The sequence below is a fragment of the Chiloscyllium plagiosum genome, unplaced genomic scaffold, assembly GCF_037043375.1.
Source record: "Chiloscyllium plagiosum isolate Xiang-an unplaced genomic scaffold, Cpla_swu_hap1 HiC_scaffold_27, whole genome shotgun sequence".
Taxonomy (NCBI): domain Eukaryota; kingdom Metazoa; phylum Chordata; class Chondrichthyes; order Orectolobiformes; family Hemiscylliidae; genus Chiloscyllium; species Chiloscyllium plagiosum.
In genome coordinates, this window is record NW_028270165.1 from 80,797,653 (window position 1) to 80,818,865 (window position 21,213).

The following is a 21,213-nucleotide window of genomic DNA, read 5'->3' on the forward strand; positions in this document are numbered from 1 at the left end:
CAAATGGCAACATTTGTTTGTTAATAGATTCACCATAAATTGTGAAAGATCACTTTTATCAAAGTCACAATGTTTAATCCCAAACGGAGCAATTAAGTACAAAGTTACTTTCAACCATTTAATAAAACACTGCAAATTTTATTTCATATGAAAATACAATCATTTTATAATTTGGATAAGATCTTTACAAAGGAAATATACTAAACAAAATAGCTTCCGGGGTATCAATTTTGACAACAGTTATGCAGCTATTTTGCAATTGACCAACGAATTGAAATAATTTCAGAATAACTGAGCTGTTTCATTATTATACATTGAAATATTTTAATACCAATGACATTAAAAGTAAATCTTTACGGCAAAGAACCAAGTAAAGTTAAATAAAATACAAAAGCATCTTACAGAATTCACTCAAGTCATATCTGTTGAATCACAAAAAGATGATGCTCAATATACCAAATGATGGACAATCACTGGTAATGATGGAAAAACACTGTAAAGAATGTAGATACCTCAATTATACCTTAAAAGAATATCTGCTCTGCCTTGGACAACAACAACTGAAAGTTTTTTCTGTCAGCTTGAAAACTGCAATAGCCAAGCTTTAGAAAATCCATCACTGAGCCCAATCTTGAATTAACCTTTTTTTTTCAGGAAATCCTTTTCAGATTTCAGGCGTCTCCAGCTACAATTAGCATGAAGGAAAGGTTAAGCACAGTGGGGAAAGGCTGAGTAATAGCATATCTTGGCTATCACCCAAGTACTCTGCGAAGAAAAAAATTCATCTGGATAGGGACATGAATAGGAAGGATTCAGAGGGATATGGGCCAAATGCTGGCAAATGGGTCACTAGATTAATTTAGGATATCTGGCTGGCCTGAACTGAAGGGTTTGTTTCTGTGTGCTCATTACAGACACCCCTCTTCTGGGATCCCCATACCAGCTGTTATTTTCATGAAATAATCTGACAATTGTGGACTTCCATCAACCTCTTTCATCCGGAGAAATTTCCTCTCTCTGCAAAGTGTGGTTCACGTTGGCAAGTTCAATCCTCCTCCAGTCCTCAAGAATACAATCTATAATGCGGAACGTTCTCAATACCTGTTTAAAGTTCAGTGAGGAAAACTATTTTCAGTGCAACTGTTAACAGAATTCCTCAGAAATGTTTTTGGCAAATGCACTGCTCCCACGAGAGCTCGTCGGCCCACAATTCAAATGCTTTTAACAGCCCGTTTGTATTTTTATTTCCCTGCCTTCCCAGGATACAGAATTTCTTTAACCAGAAATTGTTTGCCCCGAAAAAAAATCCAGCAGGAAGATGATTATGGAGCTCTCAATAAAAATGCCTCATACGGGTCAACCAAGGTTAGAAATGAAAGAACATCTCTATTCAAAGTTCCTGTTCATTTGCCCTTTCAAAATTCCTTGAATTTAAGGTGTTCCATTGTAGCATTTAATTATGATCCATTATAAGCAGTATCCAGTCTCATCTGAGTGCAGAGCCGACTCAACAAGCAAAATAACTTTTAGTCTGTTCTTTAGATGTGACATCCTCTCCCTCTCTCTGTTGATGCAACAGGATTACCAGAGCTGGAAGTACCACTCTCGGAATACAATTGCTGTTCGACAGTTTGTTTCTGCTGCTTGACATAAGATTTAAAAGCTGCTAGCCTGATCTCGCACAGAATACAAACTGTTCACCCGTGCCTGCGCAGAGGAGAAATTTCACTTGGAATAGATCACAAAATAAGAACTATTACCGGTCCCACAACTCATGTGTTTCCCATGGATAAAGTTAAAAATCACACACCACCAGGTTATAATCCAGCAGGTTTGTTTGGAAGCACTAGCTTTCGGAGCGCTGCTCCTTCATCAGGTGGTTGTGGAGAATGAGAGCACGATGACAATTTATATCCAATGGAATCCAGTGTCATGGAAATGTGACTCAAACAATTTTAGATTAAATCCTTCATCTTTTAGAATAGGTTTCTGCTCTTTGGTTTGTTAATCCCAGAACTACTTTTTTGTTACCTTCTCAAGAATGTCATTCAAATGCAGAGCTTGTCTAACAATAATTGAGAATTCTGTCTGTGCCCGAATGTGGAGTCAGACGAACATTTTTCTTAGAGAAAAACTCTACATTTAAATTACATTTTTGAGAAGGTAATTTACAGATTAGGGTGTAGAGGTTAGGGTGGATAGGCTGTCCTAAATTACCCATAGTAACCAGGGATGTGGAACTGAGGGTGGATTGGCCATGGGAAATACGGAGTAAGGGGGTGGGTATGGGTGGGATGCTCTTCAGAGGGCCAGTGTGGAATAGATGGGCTGAATGGCCTGTTTCCACATTGTCAGGATTCTATGACTCCCACCACAAAGGAGCATTTTATCGGCATCTATCCTGTCAAGCCCCTTTTAAGAATTCTACTGGTTTCAATAAGATCACTTCTGGTTCAGAGAGGTATACTGCACAGAAACAGACCCTTCGGTCTAACTCATCCATGGCAACCAGAGTTCCCAAACTAAGTTAGTCCCACTTGCCTGCGTTTGGCCCATATCCCTCTAAACCTTTCTATTCATGTACCCATCCAAATGTTATTTAAACTTTTTAAATATACCTGCATCTACCACATCCTCAGCAAGTTCATTCCCCACACAAATCACCCTGCCAAAACCTTGACCCTCAGGTTCCTTTTAAATCTCTCTCCTCTCACTTTAAAGAAGTATGCCCCCGAGTCTTGAGCTCCCCTACGCTAAGGAAGAGCCTCCACTCCTCATGATTTTATCAATCTCAATAATGTCACCCCCCAACCTCCTGTGCTCCAGTTAAAAAAGTCCCAGCCTCTCATTATAACTCAAACCCTCCAGTCCTGGCAACATCCTGGTAAATCTTATTCTTCCTATTACAGGGCCACCAGAACCATACTCAGTACTCTGAAAGTGGCCTCACCAACATCCCTGTACAACCTCAACATGATGCCCCAACCCCTATACGCAGTGGGGGGAACAATGAAGGCAAGTATGCTTAATGCCTTCTTGACCACCCTGTCTAGCAGCGATGCAACTTTCAAAGAACTGTGTACCTGAACCCCACCATGTCTCTCTTTTACAGCATGACACAGGGCCCTACCATTAACTGTACAAGTCCCGCCCTTCCTTGTTTTAGCAAAACGCAAGCCCTCACTTTTATTCATACCTCACTCATACACACGTGTTCTCTCAGACACCTACACATACGCCCCCCCCAACAGACTCTCAGGCATATGCGCCATCACACTCTCACTTTACCAAGCATGCATACACTCTTACGTGCACTCTCAAGCACAAACTCACATCCACAGATCACCTCTTGGGCAAATTTGTATTGGCAGAATTATGTTTGCAGATACATTCAATTTAGCTCAAAAAGTGCACAGTCTGTAGGCAGTCAATCCATATAATATTTTATAAATTCCTACTTTGGAAATAGAACCAGTTTGATTCAAAATTGGGACATTGACAGACTTGAACCTCACACCTTTATCGAGGCTGAGTTGTCACTTTTTTTTTAAAAAAAGCTTAAGTCATCTTGAGTACGTGAATTATAAGATGTTCTGGGATTTACATGTTAATGAACTGAAACCTGCAACACATTCTAAAAGGTGAAAGACTTAACAGCAATCTTGGTTCGTTCAATACACCCTATCAGTTGCATGACACTGTGATCTTCTGCTATAAAATCTGAATCTAATGATCATGCGCCACAGCTACCCGATGAAGGAGCAGTGCTCTGAAAGCTAGTGCTTCCAAATAAACCTGTTGGACTATAACCTGGTGTTGTGTGATTTTTAACTTCATCCAGGCCAGTCCACCACCAGCTCCTCCACATCATTTCTAGTGAACACAGCCCACACCTCCCGATGCTGCCAGTAAACTTTACGACGCCGATGAAATGACACACTCTGCACTCCTGGAAAAATTTACAATTTCTAACAAAACAGGCTGCTCATTCACCACTCCACCTGATACACGACATTGGAAGCTTAGTGCAGGAGGCTGAAAGAAATGAGCAGCTTTAAAACAAAAACCTCTTGGAGCTCAAAGCTTTCAATAAGAGTCTGAGCCAAGGGGTAAATTCAGGTAACCTTTATTGAGATCCAACTTTGTTACAGCTTCAAACCCCCTCAGCAAAAAGGCAGAGAAAACGTAGCTGCTTTTTAAACAGCTCAAGGTCAAAACGCACACGCTACCCCACCACCCCCCAACCCACCTCACTTTTTTTACTATTGGTCACCACCAAGTTATCCCTTTGTAATTGGATCCTTGGTACAGCCTTAACTCGGAGGAAGTATTGCCTCACTCGGCAATTTCAACCCATACCCCGTATCGCACCATCTGCTGCAGTGGGATTCAAACCCGGGAGCCCCCGGAACTGGGTTGACAGTCCAGTCGATAACGGCACTCAGCCGTCGCTCCTTCAATCCCCCTGCGATGGTATGTCAACTCGCTGGTGCCTCCGGAGGTTGGTAGAGCGTGTGTAGCCCTTCCCGCACAGGGGGCAGCTGAAGGGCCTCTCCCCCGTGTGTCCCCGCAGATGGGTCAGCAAATTGGAGGCCTGGGTAAATCTCTTCCTGCACTCGGAACAGCTGAAGGGCCTCGCCCCCGTGTGGACCCGCTGGTGCCTCAGTAGGGTGGAGGAATCGCTGAAGGCCTTCCTGCACACTGGGCAGCTGAAGGGCCTCTCCCCCGTGTGGACCCGCTGGTGTTTCAGCCTGTTGGAGGAATTGCTGAAGGCCTTCCCACACTCGGGGCAGCTGATGGGCCTCTCCCCCGTGTGGATCCGCTGGTGGGTTAGCAGAGTGGAGGAAGTGCTGAAGCCCTTCCCGCAGACGGGACAGGGGAACGGGCTTTCCCCAGTGTGACTGCGCTGATGAGTCTCCAGGACACTCAGGACACGGAAGCTTTTCCCGCAGTCGCCACACTTCCATGGTTTCTCCACGGGGCTGGATTCCTCTGGTTTCTCCATGACGGAGCTTCAGTTACACACAAATACGTGTGGAGCCCCTCCCCACCGTGAATTCCTCTTCCCAGGCCGTACAACTGTTTCATGCTCCACACTCAGAGCGCAGCAACAGTAGGGTCTCTCATCCAATCCCACTGATGCTGAAAACGTACTAAACAGGAACCAAAAAGCTTTGCTCCTTCTCACAGAATCATGGTTGAAAACCGTTGCAGTCCTGATAGATTGAGTGACTGTCAGACATTGACGTCAAAGTGAGAACTGCAGACGCTGGACAGTCAGAGTCGAAAAGTGTGGCACTGGAAAAGCACAACAGGTCAGGCAGCATCCGAGGAGCAGGAGAGTCAACGTTTCGGGCATAAGCCCTTCATCTGTTGATTTTGAAGCTTCAGATCTTCAAATACACTGTTAAAAACAAATTACAAAGGTCATCACTGTCAGTGCAGGGTAGAAATTCAGAACAAGCAATTCTACTTTGTGGAATATTCCTTTCTTTTGTTGTTCCACAAAATTGAAAGCACCATCTCTCCCTCTCCTCTACTAATTCTCCTGAAGGTGCTGATTCAGGACCTTACAAGGGCAGAAAAGCAAAAACATCAAGACAGACATCTCTCTGAATTTTGGATAACTCCACCTAAAAGTTAATATCTTTCCTAACACTGGGATACTGCTGAGAGTGAGCAGGTCTGATTTTGTAAAGCAAAAGAAAAGTGTGTTTGCAAAAATCCCTTCCCTTCAGAGAATCCCCACAGTGTGGAAGCAGGCCACTCGGCCCAACAAGTCCAAACCGATCCTCTGAAGGGTAACCCACCCACAGCCATTCCCTTACCCCTATTGCTCTACATTTAACCCTGACTAATACACCTAACCTGCACATCCCTGGGCACCGTGGGTAATTTAGCATGGTCAATCCACCCGCATCTGGTCAAAGTTGAAAAAACACACACCACCAGGTTATAGTCCAACACATTTATTTGGAAGGACTAGCTTTCGGAGCACTGATCCTTCATCAGGTGGTTGCGGAAAATAAAATCATAAGACACATAGAAAAAAAAAGTGTCCTGCCACTGAAATGATATATTGAACAAACCTGGATTGTTAAGTCTTTCATCTTCTAGAATGGGTTGCAGCCATCATTAACATGTAAATCCCAGAACTTCCTGCAAGGCACCTTATCAAGATAACAAGGTTTTATAACAAGAGGTGACATCTCAGCTCAGACAATGCATTAAAGGTGTGAGGTCAGAGTCTGTCTGTACCCCAATCTTGAGTCAGACTGGTTCTATTTCCAAACAGGAATTTACAATATATTACATGGATTGACTGCCTGCAGATTGTGTATTTTTTGAGCAAAATAGAATGTATCTGCAAATATCATTCTGCAAATATAAATTCACCCCCATGGACTTGTATGTGCGTGTGTGCATGAGAGAGAAAAACTCTATTTCCGTGCTGTACATCACTGCCAATTTGATAACAGATGCTTTAGTCCTGTTGATGTAACTATTGTTGTAAATCAGAGCTGCATACTAACAGTTCGATGTAAGAGAGAAAGAATTCCTCAAGTAGGGCACCACACGAATCCTGGGAGAGCCCCATTTCTGGTTTACTTTCTAATGAATAAACATTAAATACGAGCACCAATTTGTTTCTAATGTTGTTTCATTTTTCTTGTTTGATTCCCTGCTGTGACTACACAGTCCCTGGATGGTTGACAGGCTGGGAGATTGTGGGTTGGGTGTTCTGCTCTCATTCTGCTCTCATTCTGCTCTCACCTCAAACATATGCCTTCTAGTTTTCTTGAACTCCCCTACCCTGGGGGAAAAGACCTTAGGTTTTCCCTCCTCACCATGCCCAATTCAAAGGCCTATATGTTTACCCCTCAGCCTCTGATGCTCCATGGAAAATGTCCCTGGACTATTCAGCCTCTCCCTATAGCTTATATCTTTTCTGACCCCTTTCAAAGTTTCATAACATCTTTCCTGCAGCAGGGAGATCAGAACTGAATGCAGTATTCCAAAATTGGCTTAACCAACATCCTGGACAGCCACAACATGACCTCCCAACTCATCTACTCAATGCTCTGACCAACAAAGGCTATCCTGTCTACCTGAGAACTATGGAACCTGCACTTCAAGGACTCTTTGTTCTGCAACATTCCCCTTAACTGTGTCAGTCCTGCCTGGATTGCTTGACCAAAATGCAACAACTCACATTTCTCCAAATTAAATTCCATTTACCACTCTTTGGCCCATCCTAATTCTAATTTATAGCGAACTCACTTTTCTCTCTCATTCCCTAGAAGCTGAAAATCTCCATCCCACACACACTCCCTCCATTCTCACTTTGCTGACCCTAATCCCTGCTGTACCTCATCCTGAAGGGTCTGGTTCATGCTGATTAACAGGCCCGCACTCGGGGGGGGGTGGGTGTAATCTTGAACAGCCCGGACAGAGTGGACGTTGCGAAGATGGTTCCATTGGTAGGACAGACTCGGGCCAGAGGGCACAGCCTTAGAGTAAAGGGAAGACCTTTTAGAACGGACAAACTTCTTCAGCCAGAGAGCGGTGAATCTGTGGAATCTATTTCCACAGAAGACTGTGGAGGCCAGGTCACTGAGGATATTTAAAACTGAGACAGATAGGTTCTTGAGTATCAAGGGGATCGAGGGTTACAGGGAGAATGGGGTTGAGAAACCTAGCAGCCACGATTGAATGGGGTGATTAGACCTGATGGGCTGAATGGCCTAATTTCTGCTCCTATGACTTAGGGCCTCTTGCTGTCCTGGACAGAGTGAGAGAGTTGGGAGCAGGACTAGGCCATTCGGTCTTTCGAGTCTGCACCAGCATTGAACAATTCATAACTGGATATGATTATACCTACATCTAGGTGGATAGGCTGGGACTTTCTTCACTGGAACACATGAGGTTGACAGGTGACCTTAAAAGAGGTTCATAAAATCATGAGTAGGGTAGATGAGGTGAACCCCAGGTGTCCTTTTCCTAGGATGGGGATTTCAAGATTAGAGAGCAAATGAGGAAGATGAGTGGAGAAAGATTTTCAAAAAACTGGAGTAGCACCTTTTCTTTTGAGAGTAGTTTGTGCATGGAATCAATGTCCAGACACGGTGGTGGATGCAGGTACAGTTACAATGTTTAAAAGACATTTGGATAAGTACATGAATAGGAAAGGTTCAGAGGGATATGGGCCAAACACACACAGGTGGGACTAGTTTTGTTTGTGAACACAGTCAGCATGGTGTAGTTGGACTGAAGGGTCTGTTTCTGTGTTGTCTGACTCTGGAACTGTTCTAAACTGGTCTTAAAACCATTTTCTTGCCTTCCTCCATAAACGCCCACTTCTTTCTTGTTCAAACATCAGATTAACTCAGCCTTGAATTTATTAAATGATACCCTAACTGCAGGAAGACATCCCCACTTCTGAACTCAATTCCTCTTGCTAACACGCCACTCGCCTTGCTCATTGCCTGCTGCACCTGTCTGACAACTGGCACAGAAGGATGCTGATGCCCCTCTGAACATCCACGCATCATTCCTGAAGGGCTCATGCCCGAAACTTCGACTGTCCTACTGCTCGGATGCTGCTTGACCTGCTGTGCTTTTCATTGCCAGACTTTCCGACTCTGATCTCCAGTTCTCACTTTCTCCACATCCCAATATATCACCATTTAAACACCACACCTTTTCTGCTTTTTCCCCCCAAAGCAAAGGCTATAACTTCATATTATGGTACTGCACTTGCCATGTGTTTGCCAACTGTAGTCTTCTCTACATCGGGGAGACCGAGTGTAAACTTGGGAAATGGTTCGCTGAGCATCACAGCTGGGTCTGCAGAGGCCGACTGGACCTCCCAGTCACCGTCCATTTCAATTTCCTTTCCCACGCCCTTTCTGACATGACCATCTTAGGCCTTCACCATTACCACAATGAAGCAAACCGCAAATTGGAGGAACACCTCCTCATCTTCTGCCTGGGTAGCCTACAGCTCAGAGGACTCAACATTGAGTTCTCCAATTTCAAGTAACCTCCCTTCCTGTCCCAGCTCCTCCCCCTCCCTGCCAACCAGATTCCTTCCTCCCATTGATCAACCAGGTCCTACCCTCTACCTGTCTTCACCTATCCCCACTTCACTATCCCCACGTCACTAATGTTGGGGTCAAGGGCTCTCCGCAGCACCCCCTTGGGGAGAGCCCTTGACCCCAATGTTAAAAATAAGTGGAAAACGGTGGTGGGAAAAGAGAGTGCCGCACTCACAGAAGTTGGACAGAGGAAAGAAGTTGCAGTCCGGCGTGAAGGTGAATCTTCATTCAGAGGCAGAGAATCAGCAGCAGGTCCTGAAATTCATGGTGCACCTTCCGCATTCAGATAACATGGGGGCTCTGATTGGCAGGAGTACCGGTCTTCTTCCGGTCCTCCTTGGCATTCTATTGGTTCGTCAAAGTAGGTCGCGCGCCTTTTCGGCGGACAGCAAAGAACATGCGCTGTGATTTGCTGACACCGGCAAATATGCGATGCGCCTTACTGACACCGATGAGCATGCGCAGTATGCTCTGGGGAGATGCCGTTATTACTGACAGCTTTTAAGGGTCCAAATGCAAATCGAAAAAAAAGGGTAGAATCACATTTTTTCCTGTGGCTTCAGATTTTATTCCTTTTGCATTGTCTGGCTATTCAACTTTTTTATGCCTTTTCCCCAGGGTAGTGGGAGCGAGTCCAGAACTTGAGGGCATAGATTTAGGATGAGTGGGAAAAGATTTATTAGGGAGCTAAGGGGCAACTTTTTAAACAGAGGGTGGTGTGTGTTTGGAATGAGGATTCCTGAAGAAGGGCTTATGCCCGAAACGTCGATTCTCCTGTTCCTTTGATGCTGCCTGACCTGCTGCGCTTTTCCAGCAACACATTTTTAAGCTCTGATCTCCAGCATATGAAAAGGAAGGGTTTAGAAGGATATGGGCCAAATGCTTGCAAATGGGTCACTAGATTAAATTAGGATATCTGGTCAGCCTGGACTGAAAGTCTTTGTGTACGTGCTCGACAACTCTATTTCTACATAGTTGGAACCAATTTCACGAGACTACGTATAGGCCATTCAACCCTTATAGGGGCTGTAGCCTAACTGCGCAGACTTCAATGAAAGTTTCAGAAAGATTTCAGCAGCTCTTTTTAAAAAAAGTAGTATGTGCTTTCAGATGTTTCTGAATATGGTTTTAAATCACACAACACCAGGTTATAGTCCATGGGAGAATGGACGGGGGCACAGTGGGTGGCGGGGAGAATGGACAGGGGGCACTGAGGCTGTCTGGAGGAATGGACAGGGGGCGCTCTGGGTGGCAGGGGAAATGGATGGGGGACTTGTGGTTGGCGGGGTGAATGGATGGGGTGAAGCTATGGATGATGGGGGGAATGGACAGGGGGTACTATGGGTGGCGGTGTGGGTTTGACAGCCGGTGCTGTGGGTGGCGAGGGGGACTGGGCAGGGCGTGCAGTGTGTGGCGGGGAGAATGGACAGGGGTACTGTGGATTGGGGGGGGGGGGGGGGGGAGAGAGAAGGAGTGGACGGGGCACTGTGGGTGGCCGGTGTGGAATGCACAGGGAGCACTGTGGGTGGCCAGAGGAAATTGACAACAGACACTGTAGGTGGTGGGGGGGGGGTGGGGGGAGAGAATGGATAGGGGGTTCTGTGGCTGGTTGGAGGAATGGACAGGGGCTGATGTGGGTGATGGAGGGGATGGACAAGGGGTGCTGTTGGTGTCGGGGGGCACTGTGGGTGGTGGGGGGAATGGACAGGGGGCAAACTGCATGGTCAGGGGGCACTGTGGGTGGCCGGAGGAAATGGACAAGAGACACTGAGGGTCGCAGGAGGAATTGGACAGGGGGCATTGAGGCTGGTTGGAGGAATGGACAGGGGCTGATGGAGGAGATTGGACAGGAGAAAAAAAAGAGAATGTTGGGGGGTAGGGAGAGAGAGAGTGAAAGAGAGAGAGAAAATGGACAGGGGGCAGAGGGTGTGGGGTAGAGAAAGACTGGTGGAACAGGGACAGAATGTGATGGGGGCCGGGGGAGAGAATGGGGGGATAGTGTGTTGTGGAGGAGTGAGTGAGAATGGAGTGGGGTCCAGAGTATGAGCAGAGACCGAATGGGGGACTGCAGAGTGTGGGGAGAGAGAGAGAATGGATGGGGGCAATTGGTGGGAAGAGAAAGGACAAGAAGCAGAAGGTGGGGGGGGGGGGGGGGGTGAGAGAGAGAATGAATAGCGAGAGGGTGGGGTGATGGACTGGACAGGGGTCAGAGGTGGGGTGGTGAGAGAGAGAGAGAGAAAATGGACATTCTTCATCCCCACAGTGCAACAAATTCCCAGTTTCCACCAAAATCCCAGATGTACTCACTTAGTTGCTTGCTGTCTCCCAAATGAAAGATTTCATTGTAACTTCTTCCGGTCCCAGTAAGGGCCAAACATTTTTGAAAGCTGCTCTGAAAGTCCCGTCTTCACAACCACTCTTCTGCTTTCACCGAAAACAACTATAGTCAGACACCACAGAAACAGACCCTTCCACCCAACTTGTCCATGCAAACCATATATCCAAAATTAATCTATTTCCATTTGCCAGCATTTGGCCCATATCCCTCGAAACGCTGCCTCATGTACCCATCCAGATGCTTGTTAAATATTGTAATGGTACCAGGCTCCACCACTTCCTCTGGCAGCTCGTTCCATACATGCAAAACGCTCTACGTGAAAAAGTGACCCCTCAGGTCCCTTTTAAATCTTTGCCCTCTCACTTCAAACATCTGCCCTCTAGGGTAGGGGAGTCCTACCTTAGGTTAGGACTCCCCTACCCTAAGGAAACGACCTTGGCTATTCACCCCTATCCATGCCCCTTATAAAATGTCACCCCTGAGCCTCCGACACTACAGGGAAAACAGCCCCAGCCTATTCAGTATCTCCCTCAAACCCTCCAACTCTGGCACCAGCTTTATAAACCTTTTCCAAACCCTTTTAAGTTTCACAACATCCTTCCATAGGATGGAGACCAGAATTACACACAATATTCCAAAAGTGGCCTAACCAAGGTCCTGTGCAGCCGCAACATGACCTCCCAACTCGTTCACTCAATGCTCTGACCAATAGAGGAAAGCATACCAAACATCATCTTCACTATCCTGTCTACCTGCGTCTCCACTTACCTGTACTTCAAGGTCTCTTTGTTCTGCAACACTCCCCTTCACTGTGTTAAGTCCTGCCTGCATTTCTTGACCAAAATACAACACATCACATTTCTGCAAATTCAACTCTATCTGCCACTGCCCTTCAGCCCACCCGATCAATTCTAATTTAATTCCTCTCTCATTCTCTAGAAACTGAATATCTCCATCCTACACGCTCTCCCTCCATTTTCAATTTGCTGAACCTAATCCTTGCTGTACCTCATCCTGAAGGGTCTGGCTTATGCTGATTAATAGGCCCACACACAGGGGAGATCTAAACATACATAATACTGAACAGCCTGGATAGAGTGGATGTTGGATAGATGTTTCCATTGGTAGGAGAAACTAAAACCTGAGGGCACAGCTTTAGAGTAAAGGGATGACCTTTCAGAATGGAGATAAGGAGAAACCTCTTCAGTCAGAGAGTGGTGAATCTATGGAATTCATTGGCACAGAAGGCTGCAAAGGCCAGGTCACGGAGGATATCTAAGACCGAGATAGTTAGGTTCTTGAGTATCAAGGGGATCAAGGGTTACATGGAGAAAGTAGCAGAATGAGGCTCAGAAACTTATCAGCCACGATTGAATTGTATGAGCAGACCTGATAGCCTACTTTCTGCTCCTATGTCTTATGTCCAGGACACAGAGAATTGGGAACAGGAGTCGACCATTTGGTCTTTTAAGCCTGCACCACCATTAAACAGATCACAAATGGATATGGATCTCCCTACAATCGAGCAGAGGCTGGGACTTTGTTCACTGGAGCATTGGACGTTAAAAGGTGACCTTAGAGAGGTTTAAAAGATCATGAGGGGTATAGGTGAGGTGAATGGCAGGTGTCATTTCAAGATTGGGGAGCAAACGTTTAAGGAGAGAGTAGAACGATTTTAAAGACCTGAGGAGCACCTTTTTTTTTTTTTAAAAAAAAAGAGTAGTTTGTGTGTGGAATGAATGTCTAGAGGAAGTGGAAGATGCAGGTACAGTAACATTTAAAAGATGTTTGGATAAGTACATGAATAGGAAAGGTACGGAGGGATGTGGGCCAAACACAGACAGGTGGGATTAGCTTAATTTGTGAATATAGTCAGCATGAATAGAAGGGTGTGTTTCTATGCTGTATGACTGTCACTGTTCTGTACTAGCCTTAAAACTATTTTCTTGCCTTCCCCAATAACCATCCACTTCTCTGTTGTTCAAAAATGATATGAACTCAGCCTTGAATATATTCCATGACCCCCGAACTGCAGGAAGACACCCCCACTTCTAAATTCAATTCCTCTTGCTCATATACCACTTGCCTTGCTGATCGCTTGCTGCACCTGTCTGACAACTGTCATTGACTGGTGTAGCAGGACGCTGAGGCTCCTTTGTCCATCCACACATCGTTCCTGATGAAGGGCTCTTACCCGAAACGTCAACTATCCTACTCCTCGGATGCTGTCTGACCTGCTGTGCTTTTCCAGCACCACACATTTTGACTCTGATCTCCAGCATTTGCAGTCCTCACTTTCTCCACTTCCCAATATATCACCATTTAAACAATACACCTCATTTCTGCTTTGTTGTTTCCACAGCAAAGGCGATAACTTCACACGGTGGTACTTCAGTTTTTAGGTGTTTGAGGCACAGACCTGGACCAGTTTTTCCCCGAGTCTGTCCTCTTTCTGGATTCACTCCCTTTCTTTTCAGTTGCTGCAAGTCAACAATTGGATCCCAGCATGAAAATAAAAGAAATAGAAAAGGCAGTGAGAGAAGAGAGTGCTGTTGGACAGAGGAAGGAAATTACAGTCTTGGATGAATCTCAGTCTTCATTCAGAGAGAGAGAGAGAGAGAAAGAAAGAGAGAGAGAAGCAGCAGCAGCTTCAGAAGCTCATGGGTCAAGATTAGAGTGGTGCTGGAAAAGCACAGCAGGTCAGGCAGCATCCGAGGAGCAGGAAAATCGACGTCTCGGATTCAGACAATAGGGCTGTTCTGAATGGCAGGAGTTGAAACTTTATTGCTGGAACAGCACAGCAGGTCAGGCAGCATCCAGGGAACAGGAGATTCGACGTTTCGGGCACAGGCCCTTCTTCAGGAATGAGCAGAGAGTGTTCAGCAGGAGAAGATAAAAGGTAGGGAGGAGGGACTTGGAGGAGGGGCGTTGGAAATGTGATAGGTGGAAAGAGGTCAAGGTGAGGGTGATAGGTCGGAGTAGGATGGAGGCGGAGAGGTCAAGAAGAAGACTGCAGGTCAGGAAGGCGGTGCCGGGCTGGAGGGATCCGGCTGAGACAAGGTGGGGGGAGGCGGGATGAAGAAACTGGTGAAGTCCAAGTTCATCCCCTGCGGTTGGAGGGTTCCCAGTCGGAAGATAAGACCCTCCTCCTCCGACCGTCGGGTTGTTGTGGTTTGGCGGTGGATGAGTCCAATGACCTGCATATCCTCGGTGGAGTGGGAGGGGGAGTTGAAATGCTGTGCTACAGGGTGGTTGGGTTGGTTCGTCCGGGTGGCCCAGAGGTGCTCTCTGAATCGCTCCGCAAGTAGGCGGCCTGTCTCCCCAATATAGAGGAGGCCACACCGGCTGCAGCGGATGCAGTAGATGATGTGGGTGGAGGTGCAGGTGAATCTGTGGCGGATATGGAAGTTTCCTTTGGGGCCTTGGAGAGAAGTGAGGGGGGAGGTGTGGGCGCAAGTGTTGCACCTCCTGTGGTTGCAAGGGAAGGTGCCGGGGGTGGAGGTTGGGTCGGTGGGGGGTGTGCATCTGACAAGGGAGTCGCGGAGGGAGTGGTCTCTACGGAAAGCTGATAGGGGAGGGGAGGGAAATATCCCGGCACCTTCCCTTGCAACCGCAGGAGGTGCAACACTTGCGCCCACACCTCCCCCCTCACTTCTCTCCAAGGCCCCAAAGGAAACTTCCATATCCGCCACAGATTCACCTGCACCTCCACCCACATCATCTACTGCATCCGCTGCAGCCGGTGTGGCCTCCTCTATATTGGGGAGTGTTAAGACGGACCCGGAGGGTCCCGTCTTTGCGTGTTCTTTTGGAAGGAGAGACTCACACTGGCAACTGTGATTAGGCGCAGACAGCAGTTTATTCACAGAATCTTAACTGATACAACGAATCTACAAGCATGCATTCGTTGGAGAAGGCGTTCTCCCTTCCCGTTCAAAGTTGACACAATTATACTTCGCGCTGCCTGGAGTCCCCGGTCAGTTCGCCTTCCCCATTGGTCCATTCATCTGCGCGCGCTGGGGATCCGTCCTCCTATTGGCCGCATCGAAGTGCCTGTCCAGCTCCTGCTGTGCTTGACAATGGCTCAGCCATCCCTGGGAGCGGTTCCGATCCCGTATTCAATAGTCCATTGTGTCAAGGAATTACTATGCGTCTGACAGGCTAGCCATTTTCAATAGTTTTAGTTTAACTAAGTTGTCAATTACACTTATCAACTTTAGACTTAAATAGAGCCATTCACACTCACTAGTTACAGGTTCCGATAGAGCAATTCACACTTGTCTAACAGTTACAGATTCCGATCAGTTTCTTTATTAATCCCAAGTTTCGATGGGGCAATTGATACTGGCTGGTATTTACAGGCTCCAAGATTTAATTAACATTATGCATATCCCTTACAAGCTCCAGCAGTCATGCAATCGCCTGCAGCAGCTCGCTTGGCTGTTGTTAACCATTTCAGGGCTGGAAGTGTCACCCTCCCTAGCCCTACATTAAACACCGCAGTGAAATCTCCCCAACAGGAGACAGGCCGCCTACTTGCGGAGCGATTCAGAGAGCACCTCTGGGCCACCCGGACGAACCAACCCAACCAACCTGTAGCACAGCATTTCAACTCCCCCTCCCACTCCACCGAGGATATGCAGGTCATTGGACTCATCCACCGCCAAACCACAACAACCCGACGGTCGGAGGAGGAGCGTCTTATCTTCCGACTGGGAACCCTCCAACCGTAGGGGATGAACTTGGACTTCACCAGTTTCTTCATCCCGCCTCCCCCCACCTTGTCTCAGCCGGATCCCTCCAGCCCGGCACCGCCTTTCTGACCTGCAGTCTTCTTCTTGACCTCTCCGCCTCCATCCTACACCGACCTATCACCCTCACCTTGACCTCTTTCCACCTATCACATTTCCAACGCCCCTCCTCCAAGTCCCTCCTCCCTACCTTTTATCTTCTCCTGCTGAACACTCTCTGCTCATTCCTGAAGAAGGGCCTGTGCCCGAAACGTCGAATCTCCTGTTCCCTGGATGCTGCCTGACCTGCTGTGCTGTTCCAGCAATAAAGTTTCAACTTTGATCTCCAGCATCTGCAGACCTCACTTTCTCCTGAATGGCAGGCGGACGAGGCTCCTCCTTCCGGTGTTCCAGTGCTCCTCATTGGGCTGGCAAATGAAATTCATGTATCATTTGTACTGACAGATAGAAACGTGCAGTTTTTTGCAGACACCGGCGAACATGCGCAGTGCTTGCTGACACCGAGGGGCACGTGCAGTTGGCTGTGTAGATATGCTGGCGTAACTGACAGATTCAACTGTCCAAATGTCAATAGAAGGAAAAAAGGGTAGAGCCACAATTTTGTTTCACCTCCCCATCCCTGGCTCGACATAACCACACATGCTCCTCGCTATTCTCCTCACCCCTTATGATTTTTCAAATCTCAATAAGGTCATCCCTCAACCTCCTCCACTCCAGTGAAAAAGTCCCGTCCTCTCCCTATAACTCAAACCCTCCAGTCCTGGCAACATCCAGGTAAATCTTTGCTGAACCCTCTCCAATAGTATTCTTCCTATTACAGGGGGAACAGAACTGTACGCAGTACTCCAAAAACAAAATGGCCTCACCAACATCCTGTACAACCTCAACATAGAACAAAGAAAATTTACAACCCAGGAACAGGCCCTTCGACCCTTCAAGCCTAAGCTGATCCAATTAGTTTAATTTGTGAATATAGTCAGCATGGACTAGTTGGACTGAAGGGTCTGTTTCTATGCTGTATGACTGTCACTGTTCTATACTGGTGTTAAAACTATTTTCTTGCCTTCCCCACTAACCATCCACTTCTCTGTTGGTCAAAACTCAGATGAACTCAGCCTTGAATATATTCAATGACCCCCGAACTGAAGGAAGAAATCCCCACTTCTGAACTCAATTCCTCTTGCTAATATTCCACTTGCCTTGCTGATTGCTTGCTGCACCTGACTGACAACTGGCATCGACTGGTGTAGGAAGACACTGAGGCCCCTTTGGACATCCACAGAGTCTTCGAGTCATAGAGATGTACAGCATGGAAACAGACCCTTCAGTCCAACCCGTCCATGTCGACTAGATATCCCAACCCAATCTAGTCCCACCTGCCACCACCCAGCCCATATCCCTCCAAACCCTTCCTATTCATATACCCATCCAAATGCCTCTTAAATGTTGCAATTGTACCAGCCTCCACCACTTCCTCTGGCAGCTCCCTCTGCATGAAAAGGTTGCCCCTTAGGTCTCTTTTATATCTTTCCCCTCTCACCCTAAACCACATCATTCCAGATGAAGGGCTTGTGCCCGATACGTCAACTTTCCTACTCCTTGGATGCTGCCTGACTTGCTGTGCTTTTCTAGCACGGCACTTTTTGACTCTGATCTCCAGCATTTGCAGTCCTCGCTTTCTCTACTTCCCAATATATCACCATTTAAACAATACACCTCATTTCTGCTTTGTTTTTCACAGCAAAGACTATAACTTCACACTGTGATATTGCACTTGCCATGTGTTTGAGGCACAGACCTGGACTAGCTTTTCCCGAGTCTGTCCTCTTTCTGGATTCACTCCGTTTCTTTTCAGTTGCTGCAAGTCAACAATTGGATCCCAGCATGAAAATAAAAGAAATAGAAAAGGAAGTGAGAGAAGAGTGCGCTGTTGGACAGAGGAAGGAAATTACAGTCTTGGATGAATCGCAGTCTTCATTCAGAGAGAGAAGAGCAACAGCAGCTTCAGAAGTTCATGGGTCAAGATTAGAAAAGCACAGCAGGTCAGGCAGCATCCGAGGAGCAGGAAAATCGATGTCTCGGATTCAGACAATAGGGCTGCTCTCAATGGCAGGAGGACCAGACTCCTTCCGGAGTTCCAGTGCTCCTCATTGGTCCAGCCTCTAATAGTCTTCTTCCTATTACAGGGCGACCAGAACTGTACTCAGTACTCCAGAAAAATGGCCTCACCAACAACCTGTACAACCTCAATGTAGAACAAAGAAAATTTACAACCCAGGAACAGGCCCGACAGCCCTCCAAGTCTAAGCTGATCCAAATCCCCTGTCTAAACCTAATCGCCCAATTCCTGAATCTGTATCCCTCAGTTCTCCAACGACACATGCATCTGTCCAGGTGCACTTTAAATGAATCTACCGTCCCTGCCTCTACTGGTAATGTGTTCCAGGCACCTATCACCCTCTGAGTAAAGTACTTTCTGTGTGCATCTCCAACATGATGTCCCAACTCCTGTACTCAGCAAGTGAACAATGAAGGCAAGTGTGCTGAACATCTTCACTCCCCTATTTACCAGTGATGTAGTTTTCAAGAACAATGAACCTGAACACCACCAGGTCTCTGTTCTACAACACGACCCAAGGCCCTACCATTACCTGTTCAAGTCTTGCTGCCCTCTATTTTAGCAAAATGCAAACCCTCACTTATATCCATACCTCTCTCAGACATATTCATACATCACCCCCTCAAAACTCTCACCCTCTCGCAGGCTCATACTCCATCACAATCACACTTTATCAAGCAGGCACTCATGCAAATACACACTCTCCTACGTGCAGTCTTACACACAAACTCTCAGACACACTTCTCTGATGAAGGGCCTTTCCCCGAAACGTCGATTTTCCTGCTCCTCGGATGCTGCCTGACTTGCTGCAGCACCACATTCTCGATCCTAAACCTATTACCCTCTAGTTCTGGACTGCTCCATCCAAAGGAAAATACCATGTCTATTTATCCTATCCATGCCCCTCATGATGATATAAAAGTGTATAAGGTCACTCCTCAGACTCTGGCAAGCTATGGAAAACAGTCGCAACCAGAACTTCTGTCTTTCCTCACCAAGACACATACCTGAGGTCGTAAAGTCTGCTCCCTCTCTGGATTCACTCCAGTTGCTACAAGTGAGCCTGTTCCGTCATTCATTAAGATCATGGCTGATCTATCCATTGTCTCATCTCCTCCTCCCTGCACGGTCACAAGCAACCCCTTAATTCCCCAATCAGGCCAAATCCCACCTAACTGTGTCTTGAATATACTTAATGAAGTTGCCTCTATTGCTTCCTTGGCCAGAGTATTCCACAGATTTTCATGAATGGCTTTTGCCCAAAACATCGATTTTCCTGCTCTCCGGATGCTGCCTGACCTGCTGTGCTTTTCCAGCACCACTGTAATCTAGACTATTCCATACATTCACGACCCTCTGGGAAAAGCAGTTCCTCCTCATCTCGGTCTAAAAGCTACTTCCTCTAACCTTGAGGCCTCGTCTCACCGACAACCAGAAATGACCGGATAGGGTAGGGCTTCATCCCCACAGTGCAATGACATTGGGAAGATGTTTCCATTGGTAGGAGAGACTAGGAGCAGAGGACATAGCTTTAAGAATAAAGGGAAGACCTTTAGGAACAGAGATAAGCGATGTGTCCTTTTCTACCGACAGTGAGGAGCATGGACAATGTGTTGGTGACACCAGCGAGCAGGCGCGCTGTTGTTCACACCGAGGAGCAGACACAATATGCTCTGTGGCGATGCTGGTGTTATTGACAGATGTTAAGTGTTCAAATGCCAAGAAAAGAAATATGGAGTCGAGCCACATTTTTTTCTCCCTCCCCCCATGAGGCTCAACATTTTACAGCTTTCGCATTTTGTCTGGTTGCTCAACTTTTTTTTTTAAGTGTCTTTTCCCCAGAATAGGGGTGAGGTTCACAACAAGAGGGCATAGGTTTAGGGTGAGAGCAGAAAGATATAAAAGGTACCGAAGGGGCAACTTTTCCATGCAGAGGGTGGTGCACGTATGGAATGAGCTGCGAGAGGAAGTAGTGGAGGCTGGTATAATTACAGCATTTAAAAGGCATCTGGATGGGAATATGAATAGGAAGGGTTTAGTGGGATATGAACCAAGTGCTGACAAATGGGACTAGATTAATTTAGGATATCTAGTTGGCATAGACAGGTTGGACCGAATGGGTCTGTTTCCGTGCTGTACATCTCTATGACTCTAAATATTAAAAAGTATATTTTTCCAAATAACAAACTATCTCCATGTTAACAAGGCTTAGTGCACCACATACTTTATTAACCATTCTCAACAGGTCCTGCCCCTTCAGTGAGGGGTAAACAGCACAAGGATTAAACAAAGAGTGAGGGGGAAACAGCACAAGGATTAAACACACAGTGAGGGGTAAACAGCACAAGCGCCAGTAAAAGCAGATGGAAAGTGAGTGTAAAATGTCACTATGACAGGACAGGCCCCACATTCCTTCCCCTCCGTCCCCCCACAACCTGCCTCACCTTTCACCTCCCGGGCCCAGTACCTTCCAGGTGGCCCCATAGTTGACACAGGGGCCGCCCCACGACCAGTAGAACTCCACCACCCAGGCGGCCGACGAGTTCCCAAGCAGGCCCTTAACCCCATCCGCCTCCAGAATGCTCACCGGCTCCTGCCTGCTGTACAGCCGGCCGGTGTGGCCGTGACACAGCAGCTGCGCCAGGAAGGCGGCGGTGCCCAGTAACGGGTGTCTGCCCCGGGCCGCACGGCGCCATTTTCCTAACGGCCGCCTCCCGCCGCTTCCCCGCTCGAGCGACTTCTCCTCCCAACCGCCTTCGCCCCCGCGTGATGTCTGCACGGGGGGATGGGCGGGGCCGGGGGAGCCTCACCGTCACCAAGCAACAGCCACCTCGCGCTACAACTGCTCATTCACAAAAACAAACTCTCCTGTCTCGCTCTGCAGCTGCAGGGGGGACACTGCCACGT

General features: G+C 47.2%; 2 protein-coding genes and 1 long non-coding RNA gene across 4 annotated transcripts in view; 2 read left to right on the plus strand and 1 right to left on the minus strand.

Moving 5' to 3' along the window:
- The window catches only part of LOC148144676 (uncharacterized), a 30,573-nt gene extending 28,642 nt beyond the window's left edge, over positions 1–1,931 (plus strand). The window contains exon 3 of the transcript XR_015751566.1: positions 915–1,931. The gene's annotated coding sequence lies outside the window, so the exon portion shown is untranslated. The remainder of the gene's footprint in view (positions 1–914) is intronic.
- LOC148144678 (uncharacterized) overlaps positions 1–21,213 on the plus strand; it is a 92,637-nt gene that overhangs the window by 7,522 nt on the left and 63,902 nt on the right. The gene's annotated exons all lie outside the window — the stretch shown is intronic.
- Positions 15,296–21,017, minus strand: LOC148144679 (uncharacterized). Of its 2 annotated transcripts, none has more exons than XR_015751574.1 (3): positions 20,894–21,017; positions 16,378–16,594; positions 15,296–15,597 (listed from the first exon to the last, which is right to left on the minus strand). It is a non-coding gene; the product is annotated as an uncharacterized LOC148144679 (long non-coding RNA). The 2 variants fall into 2 exon arrangements; XR_015751573.1 differs by lacking the exon at positions 20,894–21,017 and adding an exon at positions 20,751–20,879.